Source organism: Urtica dioica, chromosome 5, assembly GCF_054948205.1.
Source record: "Urtica dioica subsp. dioica isolate 48M chromosome 5, U.dioica_male_clone48M_v1_H2, whole genome shotgun sequence".
Classification (NCBI taxonomy): domain Eukaryota; kingdom Viridiplantae; phylum Streptophyta; class Magnoliopsida; order Rosales; family Urticaceae; genus Urtica; species Urtica dioica.
The window spans coordinates 12438273-12465088 of NC_142760.1; the positions used below are offsets into that span (position 1 = coordinate 12438273).

A 26816-nucleotide genomic window follows, 5' to 3' on the forward strand; every position below is an offset into this window, starting at 1 on the left:
TATTTACGATTTTACCCTTCCCCCGTTCACCTTGTCGGAATTTCGCCGATCACTCTTCCGAAACCGTCCCAACGCGAAGATCGCGAAAAGTTATTAGGAATTCATATATTTTATGTGATTTTTGGTGCACCGAAGACGTAGTTATGGCTTTTGGGAGTCGCGGCGTTGATTCTTATATAGATAATGCGCGCTAATGCTTGCGGATGCGATCATACCAGCACTAATGCACCGGATCCCATCAGAACTCCGAAGTTAAGCGTGCTTGGGCGAGAGTAGTACTAGGATGGGTGACCTCCTGGGAAGTCCTCGTGTTGCATCCCTCTTTTTTTGCGAATTATTTTTTTCGGAGGCCGAAACGATGGAATTTCACCAAAAATCGCTCCGAGCCTTGTTCAAATGCTCGTTTACGCTTACAATTCACCGGTGAAAGTCGAAATTCCGGACCGAGGGCAAAATTTACGATTTTACCCTTCCCCCGTTCACCTTGTCGGAATTTCGCCGATCACTCTTCCGAAACCGTCCCAACGCGAATATCGCGAAAAGTTATTAGGAATTCATATATTTTATGTGATTTTTGGTGCACCGAAGACGTAGTTATGGCTTTTGGGAGTCGCGGCGTTGATTCTTATATAGATAATGCGCGCTAATGCTTGCGGATGCGATCATACCAGCACTAATGCACCGGATCCCATCAGAACTCCGAAGTTAAGCGTGCTTGGGCGAGAGTAGTACTAGGATGGGTGACCTCCTGGGAAGTCCTCGTGTTGCATCCCTCTTTTTTTGCGAATTATTTTTTTCGGAGGCCGAAACGATGGAATTTCACCAAATATCGCTCCGAGCCTTGTTCAAATGCGCGTTTACGCATACAATTCACCGGTGAAAGTCGAAATTCCGGACCGAGGGTGATATTTACGATTTTACCCTTCCCCCGTTCACCTTGTCGGAATTTCGCCGATCACTCTTCCGAAACCGTCCCAACGCGAAGATCGCGAAAAGTTATTAGGAATTCATATATTTTATGTGATTTTTGGTGCACCGAAGACGTAGTTATGGCTTTTGGGAGTCGCGGCGTTGATTCTTATATAGATAATGCGCGCTAATGCTTGCGGATGTGATCTTACCAGCACTAATGCACCGGATCCCATCATAACTCCGAAGTTAAGCGTGCTTGGGCGAGAGTAGTACTAGGATGGGTGACCTCCTGGGAAGTCCTCGTGTTGCATCCCTCTTTTTTTGCGAATTATTTTTTTCGGAGGCCGAAACGATGGAATTTCAACAAAAATCGCTCCGAGTCTTGTTCAATTGCCCGTTTACGCTTACAATTCACCGGTGAAAGTCGAAATTCCGGACCGAGGGTGAAATTTACGATTTTACCCTTCCCCCGTTCACCTTGTCGGAATTTCGCCGATCACTCTTCCGAAACCGTCCCAATGCGAAGATCGCGAAAAGTTATTAGGAATTCATATATTTTATGTGATTTTTGGTGCACCGAAGACGTAGTTATGGCTTTTGGGAGTCGCGGCGTTGATTCTTATATAGATAATGCGCGCTAATGCTTGCGGATGCGATCATACCAGCACTAATGCACCGGATCCCATCAGAACTCCGAAGTTAAGCGTGCTTGGGCGAGAGTAGTACTAGGATGGGTGACCTCCTGGGAAGTCCTCGTGTTGCATCCCTCTTTTTTTGCGAATTATTTTTTTCGGAGGCCGAAACGATGGAATTTCACCAAAAATCGCTCCGAGCCTTGTTCAAATGCTCGTTTACGCTTACAATTCACCGGTGAAAGTCGAAATTCCGGACCGAGGGCGAAATTTACGATTTTACCCTTCCCCCGTTCACCTTGTCGGAATTTCGCCGATCACTCTTCCGAAACCGTCCCAACGCGAAGATCGCGAAAAGATATTAGGAATTCATATATTTTATGTGATTTTTGGTGCACCGAGGACGTAGTTATGGATTTTGGGAGTCGCGGCGTTGATTCTTATATAGATAATGCGCGCTAATGCTTGCGGATGTGATCTTACCAGCACTAATGCACCGGATCCCATCAGAACTCCGAAGTTAAGCGTGCTTGGGCGAGAGTAGTACTAGGATGGGTGACCTCCTGGGAAGTCCTCGTGTTGCATCCCTCTTTTTTTGCGAATTATTTTTTTCGGAGGCCGAAACTATGGAATTTCAACAAAAATCGCTCCGAGTCTTGTTCAATTGCCCGTTTACGCTTACAATTCACCGGTGAAAGTCGAAATTCCGGACCGAGGGTGAAATTTACGATTTTACCCTTCCCCCGTTCACCTTGTCGGAATTTCGCCGATCACTCTTCCGAAACCGTCCCAACGCGAAGATCGCGAAAAGTTATTAGGAATTCATATATTTTATGTGATTTTTGGTGCACCGAAGACGTAGTTATGGCTTTTGGGAGTCGCGGCGTTGATTCTTATATAGATAATGCGCGCTAATGCTTGCGGATGCGATCATACCAGCACTAATGCACCGGATCCCATCAGAACTCCGAAGTTAAGCGTGCTTGGGCGAGAGTAGTACTAGGATGGGTGACCTCCTGGGAAGTCCTCGTGTTGCATCCCTCTTTTTTTGCGAATTATTTTTTTCGGAGGCCGAAACGATGGAATTTCACCAAATATCGCTCCGAGCCTTGTTCAAATGCGCGTTTACGCATACAATTCACCGGTGAAAGTCGAAATTCCGGACCGAGGGCAAAATTTACGATTTTACCCTTCCCCCGTTCACCTTGTCGGAATTTCGCCGATCACTCTTCCGAAACCGTCCCAACGCGAATATCGCGAAAAGTTATTAGGAATTCATATATTTTATGTGATTTTTGGTGCACCGAAGACGTAGTTATGGCTTTTGGGAGTCGCGGCGTTGATTCTTATATAGATAATGCGCGCTAATGCTTGCGGATGCGATCATACCAGCACTAATGCACCGGATCCCATCAGAACTCCGAAGTTAAGCGTGCTTGGGCGAGAGTAGTACTAGGATGGGTGACCTCCTGGGAAGTCCTCGTGTTGCATCCCTCTTTTTTTGCGAATTATTTTTTTCGGAGGCCGAAACGATGGAATTTCACCAAATATCGCTCCGAGCCTTGTTCAAATGCGCGTTTACGCATACAATTCACCGGTGAAAGTCGAAATTCCGGACCGAGGGTGATATTTACGATTTTACCCTTCCCCCGTTCACCTTGTCGGAATTTCGCCGATCACTCTTCCGAAACCGTCCCAACGCGAAGATCGCGAAAAGTTATTAGGAATTCATATATTTTATGTGATTTTTGGTGCACCGAAGACGTAGTTATGGCTTTTGGGAGTCGCGGCGTTGATTCTTATATAGATAATGCGCGCTAATGCTTGCGGATGCGATCATACCAGCACTAATGCACCGGATCCCATCAGAACTCCGAAGTTAAGCGTGCTTGGGCGAGAGTAGTACTAGGATGGGTGACCTCCTGGGAAGTCCTCGTGTTGCATCCCTCTTTTTTTGCGAATTATTTTTTTCGGAGGCCGAAACGATGGAATTTCACCAAAAATCGCTCCGAGTCTTGTTCAAATGCCCGTTTACGCTTACAATTCACCGGTGAAAGTCGAAATTCCGGACCGAGGGTGAAATTTACGATTTTACCCTTCCCCCGTTCACCTTGTCGGAATTTCGCCGATCACTCTTCCGAAACCGTCCCAACGCGAAGATCGCGAAAAGTTATTAGGAATTCATATATTTTATGTGATTTTTGGTGCACCGAGGACGTAGTTATGGCTTTTGGGAGTCGCGGCGTTGATTCTTATATAGATAATGCGCGTTAATGCTTGCGGATGCGATCATACCAGCACTAATGCACCGGATCCCATCAGAACTCCGAAGTTAAGCGTGCTTGGGCGAGAGTAGTACTAGGATGGGTGACCTCCTGGGAAGTCCTCGTGTTGCATCCCTCTTTTTTTGCGAATTATTTTTTTCGGAGGCCGAAACGATGGAATTTCACCAAAAATCGCTCCGAGCCTTGTTCAAATGCTCGTTTACGCTTACAATTCACCGGTGAAAGTCGAAATTCCGGACCGAGGGCAAAATTTACGATTTTACCCTTCCCCCGTTCACCTTGTCGGAATTTCGCCGATCACTCTTCCGAAACCGTCCCAACGCGAATATCGCGAAAAGTTATTAGGAATTCATATATTTTATGTGATTTTTGGTGCACCGAAGACGTAGTTATGGCTTTTGGGAGTCGCGGCGTTGATTCTTATATAGATAATGCGCGCTAATGCTTGCGGATGCGATCATACCAGCACTAATGCACCGGATCCCATCAGAACTCCGAAGTTAAGCGTGCTTGGGCGAGAGTAGTACTAGGATGGGTGACCTCCTGGGAAGTCCTCGTGTTGCATCCCTCTTTTTTTGCGAATTATTTTTTTCGGAGGCCGAAACGATGGAATTTCACCAAATATCGCTCCGAGCCTTGTTCAAATGCGCGTTTACGCATACAATTCACCGGTGAAAGTCGAAATTCCGGACCGAGGGTGATATTTACGATTTTACCCTTCCCCCGTTCACCTTGTCGGAATTTCGCCGATCACTCTTCCGAAACCGTCCCAACGCGAAGATCGCGAAAAGTTATTAGGAATTCATATATTTTATGTGATTTTTGGTGCACCGAAGACGTAGTTATGGCTTTTGGGAGTCGCGGCGTTGATTCTTATATAGATAATGCGCGCTAATGCTTGCGGATGTGATCTTACCAGCACTAATGCACCGGATCCCATCATAACTCCGAAGTTAAGCGTGCTTGGGCGAGAGTAGTACTAGGATGGGTGACCTCCTGGGAAGTCCTCGTGTTGCATCCCTCTTTTTTTGCGAATTATTTTTTTCGGAGGCCGAAACGATGGAATTTCAACAAAAATCGCTCCGAGTCTTGTTCAATTGCCCGTTTACGCTTACAATTCACCGGTGAAAGTCGAAATTCCGGACCGAGGGTGAAATTTACGATTTTACCCTTCCCCCGTTCACCTTGTCGGAATTTCGCCGATCACTCTTCCGAAACCGTCCCAACGCGAAGATCGCGAAAAGTTATTAGGAATTCATATATTTTATGTGATTTTTGGTGCACCGAAGACGTAGTTATGGCTTTTGGGAGTCGCGGCGTTGATTCTTATATAGATAATGCGCGCTAATGCTTGCGGATGCGATCATACCAGCACTAATGCACCGGATCCCATCAGAACTCCGAAGTTAAGCGTGCTTGGGCGAGAGTAGTACTAGGATGGGTGACCTCCTGGGAAGTCCTCGTGTTGCATCCCTCTTTTTTTGCGAATTATTTTTTTCGGAGGCCGAAACGATGGAATTTCACCAAAAATCGCTCCGAGCCTTGTTCAAATGCTCGTTTACGCTTACAATTCACCGGTGAAAGTCGAAATTCCGGACCGAGGGCGAAATTTACGATTTTACCCTTCCCCCGTTCACCTTGTCGGAATTTCGCCGATCACTCTTCCGAAACCGTCCCAACGCGAAGATCGCGAAAAGATATTAGGAATTCATATATTTTATGTGATTTTTGGTGCACCGAGGACGTAGTTATGGATTTTGGGAGTCGCGGCGTTGATTCTTATATAGATAATGCGCGCTAATGCTTGCGGATGTGATCTTACCAGCACTAATGCACCGGATCCCATCAGAACTCCGAAGTTAAGCGTGCTTGGGCGAGAGTAGTACTAGGATGGGTGACCTCCTGGGAAGTCCTCGTGTTGCATCCCTCTTTTTTTGCGAATTATTTTTTTCGGAGGCCGAAACGATGGAATTTCAACAAAAATCGCTCCGAGTCTTGTTCAATTGCCCGTTTACGCTTACAATTCACCGGTGAAAGTCGAAATTCCGGACCGAGGGTGAAATTTACGATTTTACCCTTCCCCCGTTCACCTTGTCGGAATTTCGCCGATCACTCTTCCGAAACCGTCCCAACGCGAAGATCGCGAAAAGTTATTAGGAATTCATATATTTTATGTGATTTTTGGTGCACCGAAGACGTAGTTATGGCTTTTGGGAGTCGCGGCGTTGATTCTTATATAGATAATGCGCGCTAATGCTTGCGGATGCGATCATACCAGCACTAATGCACCGGATCCCATCAGAACTCCGAAGTTAAGCGTGCTTGGGCGAGAGTAGTACTAGGATGGGTGACCTCCTGGGAAGTCCTCGTGTTGCATCCCTCTTTTTTTGCGAATTATTTTTTTCGGAGGCCGAAACGATGGAATTTCACCAAATATCGCTCCGAGCCTTGTTCAAATGCGCGTTTACGCATACAATTCACCGGTGAAAGTCGAAATTCCGGACCGAGGGCAAAATTTACGATTTTACCCTTCCCCCGTTCACCTTGTCGGAATTTCGCCGATCACTCTTCCGAAACCGTCCCAACGCGAATATCGCGAAAAGTTATTAGGAATTCATATATTTTATGTGATTTTTGGTGCACCGAAGACGTAGTTATGGCTTTTGGGAGTCGCGGCGTTGATTCTTATATAGATAATGCGCGCTAATGCTTGCGGATGCGATCATACCAGCACTAATGCACCGGATCCCATCAGAACTCCGAAGTTAAGCGTGCTTGGGCGAGAGTAGTACTAGGATGGGTGACCTCCTGGGAAGTCCTCGTGTTGCATCCCTCTTTTTTTGCGAATTATTTTTTTCGGAGGCCGAAACGATGGAATTTCACCAAATATCGCTCCGAGCCTTGTTCAAATGCGCGTTTACGCATACAATTCACCGGTGAAAGTCGAAATTCCGGACCGAGGGTGATATTTACGATTTTACCCTTCCCCCGTTCACCTTGTCGGAATTTCGCCGATCACTCTTCCGAAACCGTCCCAACGCGAAGATCGCGAAAAGTTATTAGGAATTCATATATTTTATGTGATTTTTGGTGCACCGAAGACGTAGTTATGGCTTTTGGGAGTCGCGGCGTTGATTCTTATATAGATAATGCGCGCTAATGCTTGCGGATGCGATCATACCAGCACTAATGCACCGGATCCCATCAGAACTCCGAAGTTAAGCGTGCTTGGGCGAGAGTAGTACTAGGATGGGTGACCTCCTGGGAAGTCCTCGTGTTGCATCCCTCTTTTTTTGCGAATTATTTTTTTCGGAGGCCGAAACGATGGAATTTCACCAAAAATCGCTCCGAGTCTTGTTCAAATGCCCGTTTACGCTTACAATTCACCGGTGAAAGTCGAAATTCCGGACCGAGGGTGAAATTTACGATTTTACCCTTCCCCCGTTCACCTTGTCGGAATTTCGCCGATCACTCTTCCGAAACCGTCCCAACGCGAAGATCGCGAAAAGTTATTAGGAATTCATATATTTTATGTGATTTTTGGTGCACCGAGGACGTAGTTATGGCTTTTGGGAGTCGCGGCGTTGATTCTTATATAGATAATGCGCGTTAATGCTTGCGGATGCGATCATACCAGCACTAATGCACCGGATCCCATCAGAACTCCGAAGTTAAGCGTGCTTGGGCGAGAGTAGTACTAGGATGGGTGACCTCCTGGGAAGTCCTCGTGTTGCATCCCTCTTTTTTTGCGAATTATTTTTTTCGGAGACCGAAACGATGGAATTTCACCAAAAATCGCTCCGAGCCTTGTTCAAATGCGCGTTTACGCTTACAATTCACCGGTGAAAGTCGAAATTCTGGACCGAGGGCGAAATTTACGATTTTACCCTTCCCCCGTTCACCTTGTCGGAATTTCGCCGATCACTCTTCCGAAACCGTCCCAACGCGAAGATCGCGAAAAGTTATTAGGAATTCATATATTTTATGTGATTTTTGGTGCACCGAAGACGTAGTTATGGCTTTTGGGAGTCGCGGCGTTGATTCTTATATAGATAATGCGCGCTAATGCTTGCGGATGTGATCTTACCAGCACTAATGCACCGGATCCCATCATAACTCCGAAGTTAAGCGTGCTTGGGCGAGAGTAGTACTAGGATGGGTGACCTCCTGGGAAGTCCTCGTGTTGCATCCCTCTTTTTTTGCGAATTATTTTTTTCGGAGGCCGAAACGATGGAATTTCAACAAAAATCGCTCCGAGTCTTGTTCAATTGCCCGTTTACGCTTACAATTCACCGGTGAAAGTCGAAATTCCGGACCGAGGGTGAAATTTACGATTTTACCCTTCCCCCGTTCACCTTGTCGGAATTTCGCCGATCACTCTTCCGAAACCGTCCCAACGCGAAGATCGCGAAAAGTTATTAGGAATTCATATATTTTATGTGATTTTTGGTGCACCGAAGACGTAGTTATGGCTTTTGGGAGTCGCGGCGTTGATTCTTATATAGATAATGCGCGCTAATGCTTGCGGATGCGATCATACCAGCACTAATGCACCGGATCCCATCAGAACTCCGAAGTTAAGCGTGCTTGGGCGAGAGTAGTACTAGGATGGGTGACCTCCTGGGAAGTCCTCGTGTTGCATCCCTCTTTTTTTGCGAATTATTTTTTTCGGAGGCCGAAACGATGGAATTTCACCAAAAATCGCTCCGAGCCTTGTTCAAATGCTCGTTTACGCTTACAATTCACCGGTGAAAGTCGAAATTCCGGACCGAGGGCGAAATTTACGATTTTACCCTTCCCCCGTTCACCTTGTCGGAATTTCGCCGATCACTCTTCCGAAACCGTCCCAACGCGAAGATCGCGAAAAGATATTAGGAATTCATATATTTTATGTGATTTTTGGTGCACCGAGGACGTAGTTATGGATTTTGGGAGTCGCGGCGTTGATTCTTATATAGATAATGCGCGCTAATGCTTGCGGATGTGATCTTACCAGCACTAATGCACCGGATCCCATCAGAACTCCGAAGTTAAGCGTGCTTGGGCGAGAGTAGTACTAGGATGGGTGACCTCCTGGGAAGTCCTCGTGTTGCATCCCTCTTTTTTTGCGAATTATTTTTTTCGGAGGCCGAAACGATGGAATTTCAACAAAAATCGCTCCGAGTCTTGTTCAATTGCCCGTTTACGCTTACAATTCACCGGTGAAAGTCGAAATTCCGGACCGAGGGTGAAATTTACGATTTTACCCTTCCCCCGTTCACCTTGTCGGAATTTCGCCGATCACTCTTCCGAAACCGTCCCAACGCGAAGATCGCGAAAAGTTATTAGGAATTCATATATTTTATGTGATTTTTGGTGCACCGAAGACGTAGTTATGGCTTTTGGGAGTCGCGGCGTTGATTCTTATATAGATAATGCGCGCTAATGCTTGCGGATGCGATCATACCAGCACTAATGCACCGGATCCCATCAGAACTCCGAAGTTAAGCGTGCTTGGGCGAGAGTAGTACTAGGATGGGTGACCTCCTGGGAAGTACTCGTGTTGCATCCCTCTTTTTTTGCGAATTATTTTTTTCGGAGGCCGAAACGATGGAATTTCACCAAAAATCGCTCCGAGCCTTGTTCAAATGCTCGTTTACGCTTACAATTCACCGGTGAAAGTCGAAATTCCGGACCGAGGGCGAAATTTACGATTTTACCCTTCCCCCGTTCACCTTGTCGGAATTTCGCCGATCACTCTTCCGAAACCGTCCCAACGCGAAGATCGCGAAAAGTTATTAGGAATTCATATATTTTATGTGATTTTTGGTGCACCGAAGACGTAGTTATGGCTTTTGGGAGTCGCGGCGTTGATTCTTATATAGATAATGCGCGCTAATGCTTGCGGATGTGATCTTACCAGCACTAATGCACCGGATCCCATCAGAACTCCGAAGTTAAGCGTGCTTGGGCGAGAGTAGTACTAGGATGGGTGACCTCCTGGGAAGTCCTCGTGTTGCATCCCTCTTTTTTTGCGAATTATTTTTTTCGGAGGCCGAAACGATGGAATTTCAACAAAAATCGCTCCGAGTCTTGTTCAATTGCCCGTTTACGCTTACAATTCACCGGTGAAAGTCGAAATTCCGGACCGAGGGTGAAATTTACGATTTTACCCTTCCCCCGTTCACCTTGTCGGAATTTCGCCGATCACTCTTCCGAAACCGTCCCAACGCGAAGATCGCGAAAAGTTATTAGGAATTCATATATTTTATGTGATTTTTGGTGCACCGAAGACGTAGTTATGGCTTTTGGGAGTCGCGGCGTTGATTCTTATATAGATAATGCGCGCTAATGCTTGCGGATGCGATCATACCAGCACTAATGCACCGGATCCCATCAGAACTCCGAAGTTAAGCGTGCTTGGGCGAAAGTAGTACTAGGATGGGTGACCTCCTGGGAAGTCCTCGTGTTGCATCCCTCTTTTTTTGCGAATTATTTTTTTCGGAGGCCGAAACGATGGAATTTCACCAAAAATCGCTCCGAGCCTTGTTCAAATGCTCGTTTACGCTTACAATTCACCGGTGAAAGTCGAAATTCCGGACCGAGGGCGAAATTTACGATTTTACCCTTCCCCCGTTCACCTTGTCGGAATTTCGCCGATCACTCTTCCGAAACCGTCCCAACGCGAAGATCGCGAAAAGTTATTAGGAATTCATATATTTTATGTGATTTTTGGTGCACCGAGGACGTAGTTATGGATTTTGGGAGTCGCGGCGTTGATTCTTATATAGATAATGCGCGCTAATGCTTGCGGATGTGATCTTACCAGCACTAATGCACCGGATCCCATCAGAACTCCGAAGTTAAGCGTGCTTGGGCGAGAGTAGTACTAGGATGGGTGACCTCCTGGGAAGTCCTCGTGTTGCATCCCTCTTTTTTTGCGAATTATTTTTTTCGGAGGCCGAAACGATGGAATTTCAACAAAAATCGCTCCGAGTCTTGTTCAATTGCCCGTTTACGCTTACAATTCACCGGTGAAAGTCGAAATTCCGGACCGAGGGTGAAATTTACGATTTTACCCTTCCCCCGTTCACCTTGTCGGAATTTCGCCGATCACTCTTCCGAAACCGTCCCAACGCGAAGATCGCGAAAAGTTATTAGGAATTCATATATTTTATGTGATTTTTGGTGCACCGAAGACGTAGTTATGGCTTTTGGGAGTTGCGGCGTTGATTCTTATATAGATAATGCGCGCTAATGCTTGCGGATGCGATCATACCAGCACTAATGCACCGGATCCCATCAGAACTCCGAAGTTAAGCGTGCTTGGGCGAGAGTAGTACTAGGATGGGTGACCTCCTGGGAAGTCCTCGTGTTGCATCCCTCTTTTTTTGCGAATTATTTTTTTCGGAGGCCGAAACGATGGAATTTCACCAAAAATCGCTCCGAGCCTTGTTCAAATGCTCGTTTACGCTTACAATTCACCGGTGAAAGTCGAAATTCCGGATCGAGGGCAAAATTTACGATTTTACCCTTCCCGCGTTCACCTTGTCGGAATTTCGCCGATCACTCTTCCGAAACCGTCCCAACGCGAAGATCGCGAAAAGTTATTAGGAATTCATATATTTTATGTGATTTTTGGTGCACCGAAGACGTAGTTATGGCTTTTGGGAGTCGCGGCGTTGATTCTTATATAGATAATGCGCGCTAATGCTTGCGGATGCGATCATACCAGCACTAATGCACCGGATCCCATCAGAACTCCGAAGTTAAGCGTGCTTGGGCGAGAGTAGTACTAGGATGGGTGACCTCCTGGGAAGTCCTCGTGTTGCATCCCTCTTTTTTTGCGAATTATTTTTTTCGGAGGCCGAAACGATGGAATTTCACCAAAAATCGCTCCGAGCCTTGTTCAAATGCTCGTTTACGCTTACAATTCACCGGTGAAAGTCGAAATTCCGGACCGAGGGCGAAATTTACGATTTTACCCTTCCCGCGTTCACCTTGTCGGAATTACGCCGATCACTCTTCCGAAACCGTCCCAACGCGAAGATCGCGAAAAGTTATTAGGAATTCATATATTTTATGTGATTTTTGGTGCACCGAAGACGTAGTTATGGCTTTTGGGAGTCGCGGCGTTGATTCTTATATAGATAATGCACGCTAATGCTTGCGGATGCGATCATACCAGCACTAATGCACCGGATCCCATCAGAACTCCGAAGTTAAGCGTGCTTGGGCGAGAGTAGTACTTGGATGGGTGACTTCCTGGGAAGTCCTCGTGTTGCATCCCTCTTTTTTTGCGAATTATTTTTTTCGGAGGCCGAAACGATGGAATTTCACCAAAAATCGCTCCGAGTCTTGTTCAAATGCCCGTTTACGCTTACAATTCACCGGTGAAAGTCGAAATTCCGGACCGAGGGCAAAATTTACGATTTTACCCTTCCCCCGTTCACCTTGTCGGAATTTCGCCGATCACTCTTCCGAAACCGTCCTAACGCGAAGATCGCGAAAAGTTATTAGGAATTCATATATTTTATGTGATTTTTGGTGCACCGAAGACGTAGTTATGGCTTTTGGGAGTCGCGGCGTTGATTCTTATTTAGATAATGCGCGCTAATGCTTGCCGATGCGATCATACCAGCACTAATGCACCGGATCCCATCAGAACTCCGAAGTTAAGCGTGCTTGGGCGAGAGTAGTACTAGGATGGGTGACCTCCTGGGAAGTCCTCGTGTTGCATCCCTCTTTTTTTGCGAATTATTTTTTTCGGAGGCCGAAACGATGGAATTTCACCAAAAATCGCTCCGAGCCTTGTTCAAATGCTCGTTTACGCTTACAATTCACCGGTGAAAGTCGAAATTCCGGACCGAGGGCGAAATTTACGATTTTACCCTTCCCCCGTTCACCTTGTCGGAATTTCGCTGATCACTCTTCCGAAACCGTCCCAACGCGAAGATCGCGAAAAGTTATTAGGAATTCATATATTTTATGTGATTTTTGGTGCACCGAAGACGTAGTTATGGCTTTTGGGAGTCGCGGCGTTGATTCTTATATAGATAATGCGCGCTAATGCTTGCGGATGCGATCATACCAGCACTAATGCACCGGATCCCATCAGAACTCCGAAGTTAAGCGTGCTTGGGCGATAGTAGTACTAGGATGGGTGACCTCCTGGGAAGTCCTCGTGTTGCATCCCTCTTTTTTTGCGAATTATTTTTTTCGGAGACCGAAACGATGGAATTTCACCAAAAATCGCTCCGAGCCTTGTTCAAATGCTCGTTTACGCTTACAATTTACCGGTGAAAGTCGAAATTCCGGACCGAGGGCGAAATTTACGATTTTACCCTTCCCCCGTTCACCTTGTCGGAATTTCGCCGATCACTCTTCCGAAACCGTCCCAACGCGAAGATCGCGAAAAGTTATTAGGAATTCATATATTTTATGTGATTTTTGGTGCACCGAAGACGTAGTTATGGCTTTTGGGAGTCGCGGCGTTGATTCTTATATAGATAATGCGCGCTAATGCTTGCGGATGCGATCATACCAGCACTAATGCACCGGATCCCATCAGAACTCCGAAGTTAAACGTGCTTGGGCGAGAGTAGTACTAGGATGGGTGACCTCCTGGGAAGTCCTCGTGTTGCATCCCTCTTTTTTTGCGAATTATTTTTTTCGGAGGCCGAAACGATGGAATTTCACCAAAAATCGCTCCGAGTCTTGTTCAAATGCCCGTTTACGCTTACAATTCACCGGTGAAAGTCGAAATTCCGGACCGAGGGAAAAATTTACGATTTTACCCTTCCCCCGTTCACCTTGTCGGAATTTCGCCGATCACTCTTCCGAAACCGTCCTAACGCGAAGATCGCGAAAAGTTATTAGGAATTCATATATTTTATGTGATTTTTGGTTCACCGAAGACGTAGTTATGGCTTTTGGGAGTCGCGGCGTTGATTCTTATATAGATAATGCGCGCTAATGCTTGCCGATGCGATCATACCAGCACTAATGCACCGGATCCCATCAGAACTCCGAAGTTAAGCGTGCTTGGGCGAGAGTAGTACTAGGATGGGTGACCTCCTGGGAAGTCCTCGTGTTGCATCCCTCTTTTTTTGCGAATTATTTTTTTCGGAGGCCGAAACGATGGAATTTCACCAAAAATCGCTCCGAGCCTTGTTCAAATGCTCGTTTACGCTTACAATTCACCGGTGAAAGTCGAAATTCCGGACCGAGGGCGAAATTTACGATTTTACCCTTCCCCCGTTCACCTTGTCGGAATTTCGCCGATCACTCTTCCGAAACCGTCCCAACGCGAAGATCGCGAAAAGTTATTAGGAATTCATATATTTTATGTGATTTTTGGTGCACCGAAGACGTAGTTATGGCTTTTGGGAGTCGCGGCGTTGATTCTTATATAGATAATGCGCGCTAATGCTTGCGGATGCGATCATACCAGCACTAATGCACCGGATCCCATCAGAACTCCGAAGTTAAGCGTGCTTGGGCGAGAGTAGTACTAGGATGGGTGACCTCCTGGGAAGTCCTCGTGTTGCATCCCTCTTTTTTTGCGAATTATTTTTTTCGGAGGCCGAAACGATGGAATTTCACCAAAAATCGCTCCGAGTCTTGTTCAAATGCCCGTTTACGCTTACAATTCACCGGTTAAAGTCGAAATTCCGGACCGAGGGCAAAATTTACGATTTTACCCTTCCCCCGTTCACCTTGTCGGCATTTCGCCGATCACTCTTCCGAAACCGTCTCAACGCGAAGATTGCGAAAAGTTATTAGGAATTCATATATTTTATGTGATTTTTGGTGCACCGAAGACGTAGTTATGGCTTTTGGGAGTCGCGGCGTTGATTCTTATATAGATAATGCGCGCTAATGCTTGCGGATGCGATCATACCAGCACTAATGCACCGGATCCCATCAGAACTCCGAAGTTAAGCGTGCTTGGGCGAAAGTAGTACTAGGATGGGTGACCTCCTGGGAAGTCCTCGTGTTGCATCCCTCTTTTTTTGCGAATTATTTTTTTGGGAGGCCGAAACGATGGAATTTCAACAAAAATCGCTCCGAGCCTTGTTCAAATGCGCGTTTACGCATACAATTCACCGGTGAAAGTCGAAATTCCGGACCGAGGGCGAAATTTACGATTTTACCCTTCCCCCGTTCACCTTGTCGGAATTTCGCCGATCACTCTTCCGAAACCGTCCCAACGCGAAGATCGCGAAAAGTTATTAGGAATTCATATATTTTATGTGATTTTTGGTGCACCGAGGACGTAGTTATGGCTTTTGGGAGTCGCGGCGTTGATTCTTATATAGATAATGCGCTAATGCTTGCGGAAGTGATCTTACCAGCACTAATGCACCGGATCTCATCAGAACTCCGAAGTTAAGCGTGCTTGGGCGAGAGTAGTACTAGGATGGGTGACCTCCTGGGAAGTCCTCGTGTTGCATCCCTCTTTTTTTGCGAATTATTTTTTTCGGAGGCCGAAACGATGGAATTTCACCAAAATCGCTCCGAGTCTTGTTCAAATGCCCGTTTACGCTTACAATTCACCGGTGAAAGTCGAAATTCCGGACCGAGGGTGAAATTTACGATTTTACCCTTCCCCCGTTCACCTTGTCGGAATTTCGCCGATCACTCTTCCGAAACCGTCCCAACGCGAAGATCGCGAAAAGTTATTAGGAATTCATATATTTTATGTGATTTTTGGTGCACCGAAGACGTAGTTATGGCTTTTGGGAGTCGCGGCGTTGATTCTTATATAGATAATGCGCGCTAATGCTTGCGGATGCGATCATACCAGCACTAATGCACCGGATCCCATCAGAACTCCGAAGTTAAGCGTGCTTGGGCGAGAGTAGTACTAGGATGGGTGACCTCCTGGGAAGTCCTCGTGTTGCATCCCTCTTTTTTTGCGAATTATTTTTTTCGGAGGCCGAAATGATGGAATTTCACCAAAAATCGCTCCGAGCCTTGTTCAAATGCTCGTTTACGCTTACAATTCACCGGTGAAAGTCGAAATTCCGGACCGAGGGCGAAATTTACGATTTTACCCTTCCCCCGTTCACCTTGTCGGAATTTCGCCGATCACTCTTCCGAAACCGTCCCAACGCGAAGATCGCGAAAAGTTATTAGGAATTCATATATTTTATGTGATTTTTGGTGCACCGAGGACGTAGTTATGGCTTTTGAGAGTCGCGGCGTTGATTCTTATATAAATAATGCGCGCTAATGCTTGCGGATGCGATCATACCAGCACTAATGCACCGGATCCCATCAGAACTCCGAAGTTAAGCGTGCTTGGGCGAGAGTAGTACTAGGATGGGTGACCTCCTGGGAAGTCCTCGTGTTGCATCCCTCTTTTTTTGCGAATTATTTTTTTGGGAGGCCGAAACGATGGAATTTCAACAAAAATCGCTCCGAGCCTTGTTCAAATGCGCGTTTACGCATACAATTCACCGGTGAAAGTCGAAATTCCGGACCGAGGGTGAAATTTACGATTTTACCCTTCCCCCGTTCACCTTGTCGGAATTTCGCCGATCACTCTTCCGAAACCGTCCCAACGCGAAGATCGCGAAAAGTTATTAGGAATTCATATATTTTATGTGATTTTTGGTGCACCGAGGACGTAGTTATGGCTTTTGGGAGTCGCGGCGTTGATTCTTATATAGATAATGCGCGCTAATGCTTGCGGAAGTGATCTTACCAGCACTAATGCACCGGATCTCATCAGAACTCCGAAGTTAAGCGTGCTTGGGCGAGAGTAGTACTAGGATGGGTGACCTCCTGGGAAGTCCTCGTGTTGCATCCCTCTTTTTTTGCGAATTATTTTTTTCGGAGGCCGAAACGATGGAATTTCACCAAAATCGCTCCGAGTCTTGTTCAAATGCCCGTTTACGCTTACAATTCACCGGTGAAAGTCGAAATTCCGGACCGAGGGTGAAATTTACGATTTTACCCTTCCCCCGTTCACCTTGTCGGAATTTCGCCGATCACTCTTCCGAAACCGTCCCAACGCGAAGATCGCGAAAAGTTATTAGGAATTCATATATTTTATGTGATTTTTGGTGCACCGAAGACGTAGTTATGGCTTTTGGGAGTCGCGGCGTTGATTCTTATATAGATAATGCGCGCTAATGCTTGCGGATGCGATCATACCAGCACTAATGCACCGGATCCCATCAGAACTCCGAAGTTAAGCGTGCTTGGGCGAGAGTAGTACTAGGATGGGTGACCTCCTGGGAAGTCCTCGTGTTGCATCCCTCTTTTTTTGCGAATTATTTTTTTCGGAGGCCGAAATGATGGAATTTCACCAAAAATCGCTCCGAGCCTTGTTCAAATGCTCGTTTACGCTTACAATTCACCGGTGAAAGTCGAAATTCCGGACCGAGGGCGAAATTTACGATTTTACCCTTCCCCCGTTCACCTTGTCGGAATTTCGCCGATCACTCTTCCGAAACCGTCCCAACGCGAAGATCGCGAAAAGTTATTAGGAATTCATATATTTTATGTGATTTTTGGTGCACCGAAGACGTAGTTATGGCTTTTGGGAGTCGCGGCGTTGATTCTTATATAGATAATGCGCGCTAATGCTTGCGGATGCGATCATACCAGCACTAATGCACCGGATCCCATCAGAACTCCGAAGTTAAGCGTGCTTGGGCGAGAGTAGTACTAGGATGGGTGACCTCCTGGGAAGTCCTCGTGTTGCATCCCTCTTTTTTTGCGAATTATTTTTTTCGGAGGCCGAAACGATGGAATTTCACCAAAAATCGCTCCGAGTCTTGTTCAAATGCCCGTTTACGCTTACAATTCACCGGTGAAAGTCGAAATTCCGGACCGAGGGCAAAATTTACGATTTTACCCTTCCCCCGTTCACCTTGTCGGAATTTCGCCGATCACTCTTACGAAACCGTCCCAACGTGAAGATTGCGAAAAGTTATTAGGAATTCATATATTTTATGTGATTTTTGGTGCACCGAAGACGTAGTTATGGCTTTTGGGAGTCGCGGCGTTGATTCTTATATAGATAATGCGCGCTTATGCTTGCGGATGCGATCATACCAGCACTAATGCACCGGATCCCATCAGAACTCCGAAGTTAAGCGTGCTTGGGCGAGAGTAGTACTAGGATGGGTGACCTCCTGGGAAGTCCTCTTGTTGCATCCCTCTTTTTTTGCGAATTATTTTTTTCGGAGGCCGAAACGATGGAATTTCACCAAAAATCGCTCCGAGCCTTGTTCAAATGCGCGTTTACGCATACAATTCACCGGTGAAAGTCGAAATTCCGGACCGAGGGCGAAATTTACGATTTTACCCTTCCCCCGTTCACCTTGTCGGAATTTCGCCGATCACTCTTCCGAAACCGTCCCATACGCGAAGATCGCGAAAAGTTATTAGGAATTCATATATTTTATGTGATTTTTGGTGCACCGAGGACGTAGTTATGGCTTTTGGGAGTCGCGGCGTTGATTCTTATATAGATAATGCGCGCTAATGCTTGCGGATGTGATCTTACCAGCACTAATGCACCGGATCCCATGAGAACTCCGAAGTTAAGCGTGCTTGGGCGAGAGTAGTACTAGGATGGGTGACCTCCTGGGAAGTCCTCGTGTTGCATCCCTCTTTTTTTGCGAATTATTTTTTTCGGAGGCCGAAACGATGGAATTTCACCAAAAATCGCTCCGAGTCTTGTTCAAATGCCCGTTTACGCTTACAATTCACCGGTGAAAGTCGAAATTCCGGACCGAGGGTGAAATTTACGATTTTACCCTTCCCCCGTTCACCTTGTCGGAATTTCGCCGTTTACTCTTCCGAAACCGTCCCAACGCGAAGATCGCGAAAAGTTATTAGGAATTCATATATTTTATGTGATTTTTGGTGCACCGAAGACGTAGTTATGGCTTTTGGGAGTCGCGGCGTTGATTCTTATATAGATAATGCGCGCTAATGCTTGCTGATGCGATCATACCAGCACTAATGCACCGGATCCCATCAGAACTCCGAAGTTAAGCGTGCTTAGGCGAGAGTAGTACTAGGATGGGTGACCTCCTGGGAAGTCCTCGTGTTGCATCCCTCTTTTTTTGCGAATTATTTTTTTCGGAGGCCGAAACGATGGAATTTCACCAAAAATCGCTCCGAGCCTTGTTCAAATGCGCGTTTACGCATACAATTCACCGGTGAAAGTCGAAATTCCGGACCGAGGGCGAAATTTACGATTTTACCCTTCCCCCGTTCACCTTGTCGGAATTTCGCCGATCACTCTTCCGAAACCGTCCCAACGCGAAGATCGCGAAAAGTTATTAGGAATTCATATATTTTATGTGATTTTTGGTGCACCGAGGACGTAGTTATGGCTTTTGGGAGTCGCGGCGTTGATTGTTATATAGATAATGCGCGCTAATGCTTGCGGATGTGATCTTACCAGCACTAATGCACCGGATCCCATCAGAACTCCGAAGTTAAGCGTGCTTGGGCGAGAGTAGTACTAGGATGGGTGACCTCCTGGGAAGTCCTCGTGTTGCATCCCTCTTTTTTTGCGAATTATTTTTTTCGGAGGCCGAAACGATGGAATTTCACCAAAAATCGCTCCGAGTCTTGTTCAAATGCCCGTTTACGCTTACAATTCACCGGTGAAAGTCGAAATTCCGGACCGAGGGCGAAATTTACGATTTTACCCTTCCCCCGTTCACCTTGTCGGAATTTCGCCGATCACTCTTCCGAAACCGTCCCAACGCGAAGATCGCGAAAAGTTATTAGGAATTCATATATTTTATGTGATTTTTGGTGCACCGAGGACGTAGTTATGGCTTTTGGGAGTCGCGGCGTTGATTCTTATATAGATAATGCGCGCTAATGCTTGCGGATGCGATCATACCAGCACTAATGCACCGGATCCCATCAGAACTCCGAAGTTAAGCGTGCTTGGGCGAGAGTAGTACTAGGATGGGTGACCTCCTGGGAAGTCCTCGTGTTGCATCCCTCTTTTTTTGCGAATTATTTTTTTCGGAGGCCGAAACGATGGAATTTCACCAAAAATCGCTCCGAGTCTTGTTCAAATGCCCGTTTACGCTTACAATTCACCGGTGAAAGTCGAAATTCCGGACCGAGGGCAAAATTTACGATTTTACCCTTCCCCCGTTCACCTTGTCGGAATTTCGCCGATCACTCTTACGAAACCGTCCCAACGTGAAGATTGCGAAAAGTTATTAGGAATTCATATATTTTATGTGATTTTTGGTGCACCGAAGACGTAGTTATGGCTTTTGGGAGTCGCGGCGTTGATTCTTATATAGATAATGCGCGCTTATGCTTGCGGATGCGATCATACCAGCACTAATGCACCGGATCCCATCAGAACTCCGAAGTTAAGCGTGCTTGGGCGAGAGTAGTACTAGGATGGGTGACCTCCTGGGAAGTCCTCTTGTTGCATCCCTCTTTTTTTGCGAATTATTTTTTTCGGAGGCCGAAACGATGGAATTTCACCAAAAATCGCTCCGAGCCTTGTTCAAATGCGCGTTTACGCATACAATTCACCGGTGAAAGTCGAAATTCCGGACCGAGGGCGAAATTTACGATTTTACCCTTCCCCCGTTCACCTTGTCGGAATTTCGCCGATCACTCTTCCGAAACCGTCCCAACGCGAAGATCGCGAAAAGTTATTAGGAATTCATATATTTTATGTGATTTTTGGTGCACCGAGGACGTAGTTATGGCTTTTGGGAGTCGCGGCGTTGATTCTTATATAGATAATGCGCGCTAATGCTTGCGGATGTGATCTTACCAGCACTAATGCACCGGATCCCATGAGAACTCCGAAGTTAAGCGTGCTTGGGCGAGAGTAGTACTAGGATGGTTGACCTCCTGGGAAGTCCTCGTGTTGCATCCCTCTTTTTTTGCGAATTATTTTTTTCGGAGGCCGAAACGATGGAATTTCACCAAAAATCGCTCCGAGTCTTGTTCAAATGCCCGTTTACGCTTACAATTCACCGGTGAAAGTCGAAATTCCGGACCGAGGGCAAAATTTACGATTTTACCCTTCCCCCGTTCACCTTGTCGGAATTTCGCCGATCACTCTTACGAAACCGTCCCAACGTGAAGATTGCGAAAAGTTATTAGGAATTCATATATTTTATGTGATTTTTGGTGCACCGAAGACGTAGTTATGGCTTTTGGGAGTCGCGGCGTTGATTCTTATATAGATAATGCGCGCTTATGCTTGCGGATGCGATCATACCAGCACTAATGCACCGGATCCCATCAGAACTCCGAAGTTAAGCGTGCTTGGGCGAGAGTAGTACTAGGATGGGTGACCTCCTGGGAAGTCCTCTTGTTGCATCCCTCTTTTTTTGCGAATTATTTTTTTCGGAGGCCGAAACGATGGAATTTCACCAAAAATCGCTCCGAGCCTTGTTCAAATGCGCGTTTACGCATACAATTCACCGGTGAAAGTCGAAATTCCGGACCGAGGGCGAAATTTACGATTTTACCCTTCCCCCGTTCACCTTGTCGGAATTTCGCCGATCACTCTTCCGAAACCGTCCCAACGCGAAGATCGCGAAAAGTTATTAGGAATTCATATATTTTATGTGATTTTTGGTGCACCGAGGACGTAGTTATGGCTTTTGGGAGTCGCGGCGTTGATTGTTATATAGATAATGCGCGCTAATGCTTGCGGATGTGATCTTACCAGCACTAATGCACCGGATCCCATCAGAACTCCGAAGTTAAGCGTGCTTGGGCGAGAGTAGTACTAGGATGGGTGACCTCCTGGGAAGTCCTCGTGTTGCATCCCTCTTTTTTTGCGAATTATTTTTTTCGGAGGCCGAAACGATGGAATTTCACCAAAAATCGCTCCGAGTCTTGTTCAAATGCCCGTTTACGCTTACAATTCACCGGTGAAAGTCGAAATTCCGGACCGAGGGCGAAATTTACGATTTTACCCTTCCCCCGTTCACCTTGTCGGAATTTCGCCGATCACTCTTCCGAAACCGTCCCAACGCGAAGATCGCGAAAAGTTATTAGGAATTCATATATTTTATGTGATTTTTGGTGCACCGAGGACGTAGTTATGGCTTTTGGGAGTCGCGGCGTTGATTCTTATATAGATAATGCGCGCTAATGCTTGCGGATGCGATCATACCAGCACTAATGCACCGGATCCCATCAGAACTCCGAAGTTAAGCGTGCTTGGGCGAGAGTAGTACTAGGATGGGTGACCTCCTGGGAAGTCCTCGTGTTGCATCCCTCTTTTTTTGCGAATTATTTTTTTCGGAGGCCGAAACGATAGAATTTCACCAAAAATCGCTCCGAGTCTTGTTCAAATGCCCGTTTACGCTTACAATTCACCGGTGAAAGTCGAAATTCCGGACCGAGGGCAAAATTTACGATTTTACCCTTCCCCCGTTCACCTTGTCGGAATTTCGCCGATCACTCTTACGAAACCGTCCCAACGTGAAGATTGCGAAAAGTTATTAGGAATTCATATATTTTATGTGAATTTTGGTGCACCGAAGACGTAGTTATGGCTTTTGGGAGTCGCGGCGTTGATTCTTATATAGATAATGCGCGCTAATGCTTGCGGATGCGATCATACCAGCACTAATGCACCGGATCCCATCAGAACTCCGAAGTTAAGCGTGCTTGGGCGAGAGTAGTACTAGGATGGGTGACCTCCTGGGAAGTCCTCGTGTTGCATCCCTCTTTTTTTGCGAATTATTTTTTTCGGAGGCCGAAACGATAGAATTTCACCAAAAATCGCTCCGAGTCTTGTTCAAATGCCCGTTTACGCTTACAATTCACCGGTGAAAGTCGAAATTCCGGACCGAGGGCAAAATTTACGATTTTACCCTTCCCCCGTTCACCTTGTCGGAATTTCGCCGTTCACTCTTCCGAAACCGTCCCAACGCGAAGATCGCGAAAAGTTATTAGGAATTCATATATTTTATGTGAATTTTGGTGCACCGAAGACGTAGTTATGGCTTTTGGGAGTCGCGGCGTTGATTCTTATATAGATAATGCGCGCTAATGCTTGCGGATGCGATCATACCAGCACTAATGCACCGGATCCCATCAGAACTCCGAAGTTAAGCGTGCTTGGGCGAGAGTAGTACTAGGATGGGTGACCTCCTGGGAAGTCCTCGTGTTGCATCCCTCTTTTTTTGCGAATTATTTTTTTCGGAGGCCGAAACGATGGAATTTCACCAAAAATCGCTCCGAGTCTTGTTCAAATGCCCGTTTACGCTTACAATTCACCGGTGAAAGTCGAAATTCCGGACCGAGGGCGAAATTTACGATTTTACCCTTCCCCCGTTCACCTTGTCGGAATTTCGCCGATCACTCTTCCGAAACCGTCCCAACGCGAAGATTGCGAAAAGTTATTAGGAATTCATATATTTTATGTGATTTTTGGTGCACCGAAGACGTAGTTATGGCTTTTGGGAGTCGCGGCGTTGATTCTTATATAGATAATGCGCGCTAATGCTTGCGGATGCGATCATACCAGCACTAATGCACCGGATCCCATCAGAACTCCGAAGTTAAGCGTGCTTGGGCGAGAGTAGTACTAGGATGGGTGACCTCCTGGGAAGTCCTCGTGTTGCATCCCTCTTTTTTTGCGAATTATTTTTTTCGGAGGCCGAAACGATGGAATTTCACCAAAAATCGCTCCGAGCCTTGTTCAAATGCGCGTTTACGCATACAATTCACCGGTGAAACTCGAAATTCCGGACCGAGGGCGAAATTTACGATTTTACCCTTCCCCCGTTCACCTTGTCGGAATTTCGCCGATCACTCTTCCGAAACCGTCCCAACGCGAAGATCGCGAAAAGTTATTAGGAATTCATATATTTTATGTGATTTTTGGTGCACCGAGGACGTAGTTATGGCTTTTGGGAGTCGCGGCGTTGATTCTTATATAGATAATGCGCGCTAATGCTTGCGGATGTGATCTTACCAGCACTAATGCACCGGATCCCATCAGAACTCCGAAGTTAAGAGTGCTTGGGCGAGAGTAGTACTAGGATGGGTGACCTCCTGGGAAGTCCTCGTGTTGCATCCCTCTTTTTTTGCGAATTATTTTTTTCGGAGGCCGAAACGATGGAATTTCACAAAAAATCGCTCCGAGTCTTGTTCAAATGCCCGTTTACGCTTACAATTCACCGGTGAAAGTCGAAATTCCGGACCGAGGGTGAAATTTACGATTTTACCCTTCCCCCGTTCACCTTGTCGGAATTTCGCCGTTCACTCTTCCGAAACCGTCCCAACGCGAAGATCGCGAAAAGTTATTAGGAATTCATATATTTTATGTGATTTTTGGTGCACCGAAGACGTAGTTATGGCTTTTGGGAGTCGCGGCGTTGATTCTTATATAGATAATGCGCGCTAATGCTTGCGGATGCGATCATACCAGCACTAATGCACCGGATCCCATCAGAACTCTGAAGTTAAGCGTGCTTGGGCGAGAGTAGTACTAGGATGGGTGACCTCCTGGGAAGTCCTCGTGTTGCATCCCTCTTTTTTTGCGAATTATTTTTTTCGGAGGCCGAAACGATGGAATTTCACCAAAAATCGCTCCGAGCCTTGTTCAAATGCGCGTTTACGCATACAATTCACCGGTGAAAGTCGAAATTCCGGACCGAGGGCGAAATTTACGATTTTACCCTTCCCCCGTTCACCTTGTCGGAATTTCGCCGATCACTCTTCCGAAACCGTCCCAACGCGAAGATCGCGAAAAGTTATTAGGAATTCATATATTTTATGTGATTTTTGGTGCACCGAGGACGTAGTTATGGCTTTTGGGAGTCGCGGCGTTGATTGTTATATAGATAATGCGCGCTAATGCTTGCGGATGTGATCTTACCAGCACTAATGCACCGGATCCCATCAGAACTCCGAAGTTAAGCGTGCTTGGGCGAGAGTAGTACTAGGATGGGTGACCTCCTGGGAAGTCCTCGTGTTGCATCCCTCTTTTTTTGCGAATTATTTTTTTCGGAGGCCGAAACGATGGAATTTCACCAAAAATCGCTCCGAGTCTTGTTCAAATGCCCGTTTACGCTTACAATTCACCGGTGAAAGTCGAAATTCCGGACCGAGGGCGAAATTTACGATTTTACCCTTCCCCCGTTCACCTTGTCGGAATTTCGCCGATCACTCTTCCGAAACCGTCCCAACGCGAAGATCGCGAAAAGTTATTAGGAATTCATATATTTTATGTGATTTTTGGTGCACCGAGGACGTAGTTATGGCTTTTGGGAGTCGCGGCGTTGATTCTTATATAGATAATGCGCGCTAATGCTTGCGGATGCGATCATACCAGCACTAATGCACCGGATCCCATCAGAACTCCGAAGTTAAGCGTGCTTGGGCGAGAGTAGTACTAGGATGGGTGACCTCCTGGGAAGTCCTCGTGTTGCATCCCTCTTTTTTTGCGAATTATTTTTTTCGGAGGCCGAAACGATAGAATTTCACCAAAAATCGCTCCGAGTCTTGTTCAAATGCCCGTTTACGCTTACAATTCACCGGTGAAAGTCGAAATTCCGGACCGAGGGCAAAATTTACGATTTTACCCTTCCCCCGTTCACCTTGTCGGAATTTCGCCGATCACTCTTACGAAACCGTCCCAACGTGAAGATTGCGAAAAGTTATTAGGAATTCATATATTTTATGTGATTTTTGGTGCACCGAAGACGTAGTTATGGCTTTTGGGAGTCGCGGCGTTGATTCTTATATAGATAATGCGCGCTTATGCTTGCGGATGCGATCATACCAGCACTAATGCACCGGATCCCATCAGAACTCCGAAGTTAAGCGTGCTTGGGCGAGAGTAGTACTAGGATGGGTGACCTCCTGGGAAGTCCTCTTGTTGCATCCCTCTTTTTTTGCGAATTATTTTTTTCGGAGGCCGAAACGATGGAATTTCACCAAAAATCGCTCCGAGCCTTGTTCAAATGCGCGTTTACGCATACAATTCACCGGTGAAAGTCGAAATTCCGGACCGAGGGCGAAATTTACGATTTTACCCTTCCCCCGTTCACCTTGTCGGAATTTCGCCGATCACTCTTCCGAAACCGTCCCAACGCGAAGATCGCGAAAAGTTATTAGGAATTCATATATTTTATGTGATTTTTGGTGCACCGAGGACGTAGTTATGGCTTTTGGGAGTCGCGGCGTTGATTCTTATATAGATAATGCGCGCTAATGCTTGCGGATGTGATCTTACCAGCACTAATGCACCGGATCCCATCAGAACTCCGAAGTTAAGAGTGCTTGGGCGAGAGTAGTACTAGGATGGGTGACCTCCTGGGAAGTCCTCGTGTTGCATCCCTCTTTTTTTGCGAATTATTTTTTTCGGAGGCCGAAACGATGGAATTTCACAAAAAATCGCTCCGAGTCTTGTTCAAATGCCCGTTTACGCTTACAATTCACCGGTGAAAGTCGAAATTCCGGACCGAGGGTGAAATTTACGATTTTACCCTTCCCCCGTTCACCTTGTCGGAATTTCGCCGTTCACTCTTCCGAAACCGTCCCAACGCGAAGATCGCGAAAAGTTATTAGGAATTCATATATTTTATGTGATTTTTGGTGCACCGAAGACGTAGTTATGGCTTTTGGGAGTCGCGGCGTTGATTCTTATATAGATAATGCGCGCTAATGCTTGCCGATGCGATCATACCAGCACTAATGCACCGGATCCCATCAGAACTCTGAAGTTAAGCGTGCTTGGGCGAGAGTAGTACTAGGATGGGTGACCTCCTGGGAAGTCCTCGTGTTGCATCCCTCTTTTTTTGCGAATTATTTTTTTCGGAGGCCGAAACGATGGAATTTCACCAAAAATCGCTCCGAGCCTTGTTCAAATGCGCGTTTACGCATACAATTCACCGGTGAAAGTCGAAATTCCGGACCGAGGGCGAAATTTACGATTTTACCCTTCCCCCGTTCAGCTTGTCGGAATTTCGCCGATCACTCTTCCGAAACCGTCCCAACGCGAAGATCGCGAAAAGTT

The 26816-nt window shown here is 46.4% G+C and overlaps 59 non-coding genes across 59 annotated transcripts; all 59 read left to right on the top strand.

Annotated features, from left to right (window-relative positions):
* Positions 1-201: 201 nt before the first annotated feature.
* On the top strand, positions 202-320 carry LOC149396867 (5S ribosomal RNA). Its single transcript, XR_016299600.1, has one exon. It is a non-coding gene; the product is annotated as a 5S ribosomal RNA (ribosomal RNA).
* A 334-nt stretch (positions 321-654) lies between these two features.
* LOC149396868 (5S ribosomal RNA) lies at positions 655-773 on the top strand. The gene has a single exon (XR_016299601.1). It is a non-coding gene; the product is annotated as a 5S ribosomal RNA (ribosomal RNA).
* A 334-nt stretch (positions 774-1107) lies between these two features.
* LOC149396869 (5S ribosomal RNA) lies at positions 1108-1226 on the top strand. Its single transcript, XR_016299085.1, has one exon. It is a non-coding gene; the product is annotated as a 5S ribosomal RNA (ribosomal RNA).
* A 334-nt stretch (positions 1227-1560) lies between these two features.
* LOC149396870 (5S ribosomal RNA) lies at positions 1561-1679 on the top strand. Its single transcript, XR_016299602.1, has one exon. It is a non-coding gene; the product is annotated as a 5S ribosomal RNA (ribosomal RNA).
* Positions 1680-2013: 334 nt separating this feature from the next.
* LOC149396871 (5S ribosomal RNA) lies at positions 2014-2132 on the top strand. The gene has a single exon (XR_016298321.1). It is a non-coding gene; the product is annotated as a 5S ribosomal RNA (ribosomal RNA).
* Positions 2133-2466: 334 nt separating this feature from the next.
* Positions 2467-2585, top strand: LOC149396872 (5S ribosomal RNA). Its single transcript, XR_016299603.1, has one exon. It is a non-coding gene; the product is annotated as a 5S ribosomal RNA (ribosomal RNA).
* Positions 2586-2919: 334 nt separating this feature from the next.
* LOC149396873 (5S ribosomal RNA) lies at positions 2920-3038 on the top strand. Its single transcript, XR_016299604.1, has one exon. It is a non-coding gene; the product is annotated as a 5S ribosomal RNA (ribosomal RNA).
* A 334-nt stretch (positions 3039-3372) lies between these two features.
* On the top strand, positions 3373-3491 carry LOC149396874 (5S ribosomal RNA). The gene has a single exon (XR_016299606.1). It is a non-coding gene; the product is annotated as a 5S ribosomal RNA (ribosomal RNA).
* Positions 3492-3825: 334 nt separating this feature from the next.
* On the top strand, positions 3826-3944 carry LOC149396875 (5S ribosomal RNA). The gene has a single exon (XR_016299607.1). It is a non-coding gene; the product is annotated as a 5S ribosomal RNA (ribosomal RNA).
* A 334-nt stretch (positions 3945-4278) lies between these two features.
* On the top strand, positions 4279-4397 carry LOC149396876 (5S ribosomal RNA). The gene has a single exon (XR_016299608.1). It is a non-coding gene; the product is annotated as a 5S ribosomal RNA (ribosomal RNA).
* A 334-nt stretch (positions 4398-4731) lies between these two features.
* LOC149396877 (5S ribosomal RNA) lies at positions 4732-4850 on the top strand. Its single transcript, XR_016299086.1, has one exon. It is a non-coding gene; the product is annotated as a 5S ribosomal RNA (ribosomal RNA).
* A 334-nt stretch (positions 4851-5184) lies between these two features.
* On the top strand, positions 5185-5303 carry LOC149396878 (5S ribosomal RNA). Its single transcript, XR_016299609.1, has one exon. It is a non-coding gene; the product is annotated as a 5S ribosomal RNA (ribosomal RNA).
* A 334-nt stretch (positions 5304-5637) lies between these two features.
* LOC149396879 (5S ribosomal RNA) lies at positions 5638-5756 on the top strand. Its single transcript, XR_016298323.1, has one exon. It is a non-coding gene; the product is annotated as a 5S ribosomal RNA (ribosomal RNA).
* Positions 5757-6090: 334 nt separating this feature from the next.
* LOC149396880 (5S ribosomal RNA) lies at positions 6091-6209 on the top strand. The gene has a single exon (XR_016299610.1). It is a non-coding gene; the product is annotated as a 5S ribosomal RNA (ribosomal RNA).
* A 334-nt stretch (positions 6210-6543) lies between these two features.
* On the top strand, positions 6544-6662 carry LOC149396881 (5S ribosomal RNA). The gene has a single exon (XR_016299611.1). It is a non-coding gene; the product is annotated as a 5S ribosomal RNA (ribosomal RNA).
* Positions 6663-6996: 334 nt separating this feature from the next.
* Positions 6997-7115, top strand: LOC149396882 (5S ribosomal RNA). The gene has a single exon (XR_016299612.1). It is a non-coding gene; the product is annotated as a 5S ribosomal RNA (ribosomal RNA).
* A 334-nt stretch (positions 7116-7449) lies between these two features.
* LOC149396883 (5S ribosomal RNA) lies at positions 7450-7568 on the top strand. Its single transcript, XR_016299613.1, has one exon. It is a non-coding gene; the product is annotated as a 5S ribosomal RNA (ribosomal RNA).
* Positions 7569-7902: 334 nt separating this feature from the next.
* Positions 7903-8021, top strand: LOC149396884 (5S ribosomal RNA). Its single transcript, XR_016299088.1, has one exon. It is a non-coding gene; the product is annotated as a 5S ribosomal RNA (ribosomal RNA).
* Positions 8022-8355: 334 nt separating this feature from the next.
* On the top strand, positions 8356-8474 carry LOC149396885 (5S ribosomal RNA). Its single transcript, XR_016299614.1, has one exon. It is a non-coding gene; the product is annotated as a 5S ribosomal RNA (ribosomal RNA).
* Positions 8475-8808: 334 nt separating this feature from the next.
* On the top strand, positions 8809-8927 carry LOC149396886 (5S ribosomal RNA). The gene has a single exon (XR_016298324.1). It is a non-coding gene; the product is annotated as a 5S ribosomal RNA (ribosomal RNA).
* Positions 8928-9261: 334 nt separating this feature from the next.
* Positions 9262-9380, top strand: LOC149396887 (5S ribosomal RNA). Its single transcript, XR_016297653.1, has one exon. It is a non-coding gene; the product is annotated as a 5S ribosomal RNA (ribosomal RNA).
* Positions 9381-9714: 334 nt separating this feature from the next.
* On the top strand, positions 9715-9833 carry LOC149396888 (5S ribosomal RNA). Its single transcript, XR_016298325.1, has one exon. It is a non-coding gene; the product is annotated as a 5S ribosomal RNA (ribosomal RNA).
* Positions 9834-10167: 334 nt separating this feature from the next.
* On the top strand, positions 10168-10286 carry LOC149396889 (5S ribosomal RNA). The gene has a single exon (XR_016298296.1). It is a non-coding gene; the product is annotated as a 5S ribosomal RNA (ribosomal RNA).
* A 334-nt stretch (positions 10287-10620) lies between these two features.
* Positions 10621-10739, top strand: LOC149396890 (5S ribosomal RNA). Its single transcript, XR_016298326.1, has one exon. It is a non-coding gene; the product is annotated as a 5S ribosomal RNA (ribosomal RNA).
* Positions 10740-11073: 334 nt separating this feature from the next.
* LOC149396891 (5S ribosomal RNA) lies at positions 11074-11192 on the top strand. Its single transcript, XR_016299615.1, has one exon. It is a non-coding gene; the product is annotated as a 5S ribosomal RNA (ribosomal RNA).
* Positions 11193-11526: 334 nt separating this feature from the next.
* On the top strand, positions 11527-11645 carry LOC149396892 (5S ribosomal RNA). The gene has a single exon (XR_016299617.1). It is a non-coding gene; the product is annotated as a 5S ribosomal RNA (ribosomal RNA).
* A 334-nt stretch (positions 11646-11979) lies between these two features.
* On the top strand, positions 11980-12098 carry LOC149396893 (5S ribosomal RNA). Its single transcript, XR_016297958.1, has one exon. It is a non-coding gene; the product is annotated as a 5S ribosomal RNA (ribosomal RNA).
* A 334-nt stretch (positions 12099-12432) lies between these two features.
* Positions 12433-12551, top strand: LOC149396894 (5S ribosomal RNA). The gene has a single exon (XR_016298246.1). It is a non-coding gene; the product is annotated as a 5S ribosomal RNA (ribosomal RNA).
* Positions 12552-12885: 334 nt separating this feature from the next.
* On the top strand, positions 12886-13004 carry LOC149396895 (5S ribosomal RNA). Its single transcript, XR_016298533.1, has one exon. It is a non-coding gene; the product is annotated as a 5S ribosomal RNA (ribosomal RNA).
* Positions 13005-13338: 334 nt separating this feature from the next.
* LOC149396896 (5S ribosomal RNA) lies at positions 13339-13457 on the top strand. The gene has a single exon (XR_016297677.1). It is a non-coding gene; the product is annotated as a 5S ribosomal RNA (ribosomal RNA).
* Positions 13458-13791: 334 nt separating this feature from the next.
* Positions 13792-13910, top strand: LOC149396897 (5S ribosomal RNA). The gene has a single exon (XR_016298247.1). It is a non-coding gene; the product is annotated as a 5S ribosomal RNA (ribosomal RNA).
* Positions 13911-14244: 334 nt separating this feature from the next.
* Positions 14245-14363, top strand: LOC149396898 (5S ribosomal RNA). Its single transcript, XR_016299619.1, has one exon. It is a non-coding gene; the product is annotated as a 5S ribosomal RNA (ribosomal RNA).
* Positions 14364-14697: 334 nt separating this feature from the next.
* On the top strand, positions 14698-14816 carry LOC149396899 (5S ribosomal RNA). Its single transcript, XR_016298297.1, has one exon. It is a non-coding gene; the product is annotated as a 5S ribosomal RNA (ribosomal RNA).
* Positions 14817-15148: 332 nt separating this feature from the next.
* Positions 15149-15267, top strand: LOC149396900 (5S ribosomal RNA). The gene has a single exon (XR_016298996.1). It is a non-coding gene; the product is annotated as a 5S ribosomal RNA (ribosomal RNA).
* A 333-nt stretch (positions 15268-15600) lies between these two features.
* LOC149396901 (5S ribosomal RNA) lies at positions 15601-15719 on the top strand. Its single transcript, XR_016299620.1, has one exon. It is a non-coding gene; the product is annotated as a 5S ribosomal RNA (ribosomal RNA).
* Positions 15720-16053: 334 nt separating this feature from the next.
* Positions 16054-16172, top strand: LOC149396902 (5S ribosomal RNA). The gene has a single exon (XR_016299621.1). It is a non-coding gene; the product is annotated as a 5S ribosomal RNA (ribosomal RNA).
* Positions 16173-16506: 334 nt separating this feature from the next.
* LOC149396903 (5S ribosomal RNA) lies at positions 16507-16625 on the top strand. Its single transcript, XR_016298998.1, has one exon. It is a non-coding gene; the product is annotated as a 5S ribosomal RNA (ribosomal RNA).
* A 333-nt stretch (positions 16626-16958) lies between these two features.
* Positions 16959-17077, top strand: LOC149396904 (5S ribosomal RNA). Its single transcript, XR_016299622.1, has one exon. It is a non-coding gene; the product is annotated as a 5S ribosomal RNA (ribosomal RNA).
* Positions 17078-17411: 334 nt separating this feature from the next.
* LOC149396905 (5S ribosomal RNA) lies at positions 17412-17530 on the top strand. Its single transcript, XR_016297312.1, has one exon. It is a non-coding gene; the product is annotated as a 5S ribosomal RNA (ribosomal RNA).
* Positions 17531-17864: 334 nt separating this feature from the next.
* Positions 17865-17983, top strand: LOC149396906 (5S ribosomal RNA). Its single transcript, XR_016298481.1, has one exon. It is a non-coding gene; the product is annotated as a 5S ribosomal RNA (ribosomal RNA).
* Positions 17984-18318: 335 nt separating this feature from the next.
* On the top strand, positions 18319-18437 carry LOC149396907 (5S ribosomal RNA). Its single transcript, XR_016298677.1, has one exon. It is a non-coding gene; the product is annotated as a 5S ribosomal RNA (ribosomal RNA).
* A 334-nt stretch (positions 18438-18771) lies between these two features.
* On the top strand, positions 18772-18890 carry LOC149396908 (5S ribosomal RNA). The gene has a single exon (XR_016298698.1). It is a non-coding gene; the product is annotated as a 5S ribosomal RNA (ribosomal RNA).
* Positions 18891-19224: 334 nt separating this feature from the next.
* LOC149396909 (5S ribosomal RNA) lies at positions 19225-19343 on the top strand. Its single transcript, XR_016298327.1, has one exon. It is a non-coding gene; the product is annotated as a 5S ribosomal RNA (ribosomal RNA).
* Positions 19344-19677: 334 nt separating this feature from the next.
* Positions 19678-19796, top strand: LOC149396910 (5S ribosomal RNA). Its single transcript, XR_016297313.1, has one exon. It is a non-coding gene; the product is annotated as a 5S ribosomal RNA (ribosomal RNA).
* Positions 19797-20130: 334 nt separating this feature from the next.
* LOC149396911 (5S ribosomal RNA) lies at positions 20131-20249 on the top strand. The gene has a single exon (XR_016298482.1). It is a non-coding gene; the product is annotated as a 5S ribosomal RNA (ribosomal RNA).
* A 334-nt stretch (positions 20250-20583) lies between these two features.
* On the top strand, positions 20584-20702 carry LOC149396912 (5S ribosomal RNA). Its single transcript, XR_016298989.1, has one exon. It is a non-coding gene; the product is annotated as a 5S ribosomal RNA (ribosomal RNA).
* Positions 20703-21036: 334 nt separating this feature from the next.
* Positions 21037-21155, top strand: LOC149396913 (5S ribosomal RNA). The gene has a single exon (XR_016298483.1). It is a non-coding gene; the product is annotated as a 5S ribosomal RNA (ribosomal RNA).
* A 334-nt stretch (positions 21156-21489) lies between these two features.
* On the top strand, positions 21490-21608 carry LOC149396914 (5S ribosomal RNA). Its single transcript, XR_016298328.1, has one exon. It is a non-coding gene; the product is annotated as a 5S ribosomal RNA (ribosomal RNA).
* Positions 21609-21942: 334 nt separating this feature from the next.
* LOC149396915 (5S ribosomal RNA) lies at positions 21943-22061 on the top strand. The gene has a single exon (XR_016297314.1). It is a non-coding gene; the product is annotated as a 5S ribosomal RNA (ribosomal RNA).
* Positions 22062-22395: 334 nt separating this feature from the next.
* On the top strand, positions 22396-22514 carry LOC149396916 (5S ribosomal RNA). Its single transcript, XR_016297315.1, has one exon. It is a non-coding gene; the product is annotated as a 5S ribosomal RNA (ribosomal RNA).
* Positions 22515-22848: 334 nt separating this feature from the next.
* Positions 22849-22967, top strand: LOC149396917 (5S ribosomal RNA). Its single transcript, XR_016297316.1, has one exon. It is a non-coding gene; the product is annotated as a 5S ribosomal RNA (ribosomal RNA).
* A 334-nt stretch (positions 22968-23301) lies between these two features.
* On the top strand, positions 23302-23420 carry LOC149396918 (5S ribosomal RNA). The gene has a single exon (XR_016297318.1). It is a non-coding gene; the product is annotated as a 5S ribosomal RNA (ribosomal RNA).
* Positions 23421-23754: 334 nt separating this feature from the next.
* LOC149396919 (5S ribosomal RNA) lies at positions 23755-23873 on the top strand. The gene has a single exon (XR_016298271.1). It is a non-coding gene; the product is annotated as a 5S ribosomal RNA (ribosomal RNA).
* Positions 23874-24207: 334 nt separating this feature from the next.
* LOC149396920 (5S ribosomal RNA) lies at positions 24208-24326 on the top strand. The gene has a single exon (XR_016297912.1). It is a non-coding gene; the product is annotated as a 5S ribosomal RNA (ribosomal RNA).
* Positions 24327-24660: 334 nt separating this feature from the next.
* LOC149396921 (5S ribosomal RNA) lies at positions 24661-24779 on the top strand. The gene has a single exon (XR_016298329.1). It is a non-coding gene; the product is annotated as a 5S ribosomal RNA (ribosomal RNA).
* Positions 24780-25113: 334 nt separating this feature from the next.
* LOC149396922 (5S ribosomal RNA) lies at positions 25114-25232 on the top strand. The gene has a single exon (XR_016297319.1). It is a non-coding gene; the product is annotated as a 5S ribosomal RNA (ribosomal RNA).
* Positions 25233-25566: 334 nt separating this feature from the next.
* Positions 25567-25685, top strand: LOC149396923 (5S ribosomal RNA). Its single transcript, XR_016298484.1, has one exon. It is a non-coding gene; the product is annotated as a 5S ribosomal RNA (ribosomal RNA).
* Positions 25686-26019: 334 nt separating this feature from the next.
* LOC149396924 (5S ribosomal RNA) lies at positions 26020-26138 on the top strand. The gene has a single exon (XR_016298272.1). It is a non-coding gene; the product is annotated as a 5S ribosomal RNA (ribosomal RNA).
* Positions 26139-26472: 334 nt separating this feature from the next.
* LOC149396925 (5S ribosomal RNA) lies at positions 26473-26591 on the top strand. The gene has a single exon (XR_016298612.1). It is a non-coding gene; the product is annotated as a 5S ribosomal RNA (ribosomal RNA).
* The last annotated feature ends 225 nt before the right edge of the window (positions 26592-26816 follow it).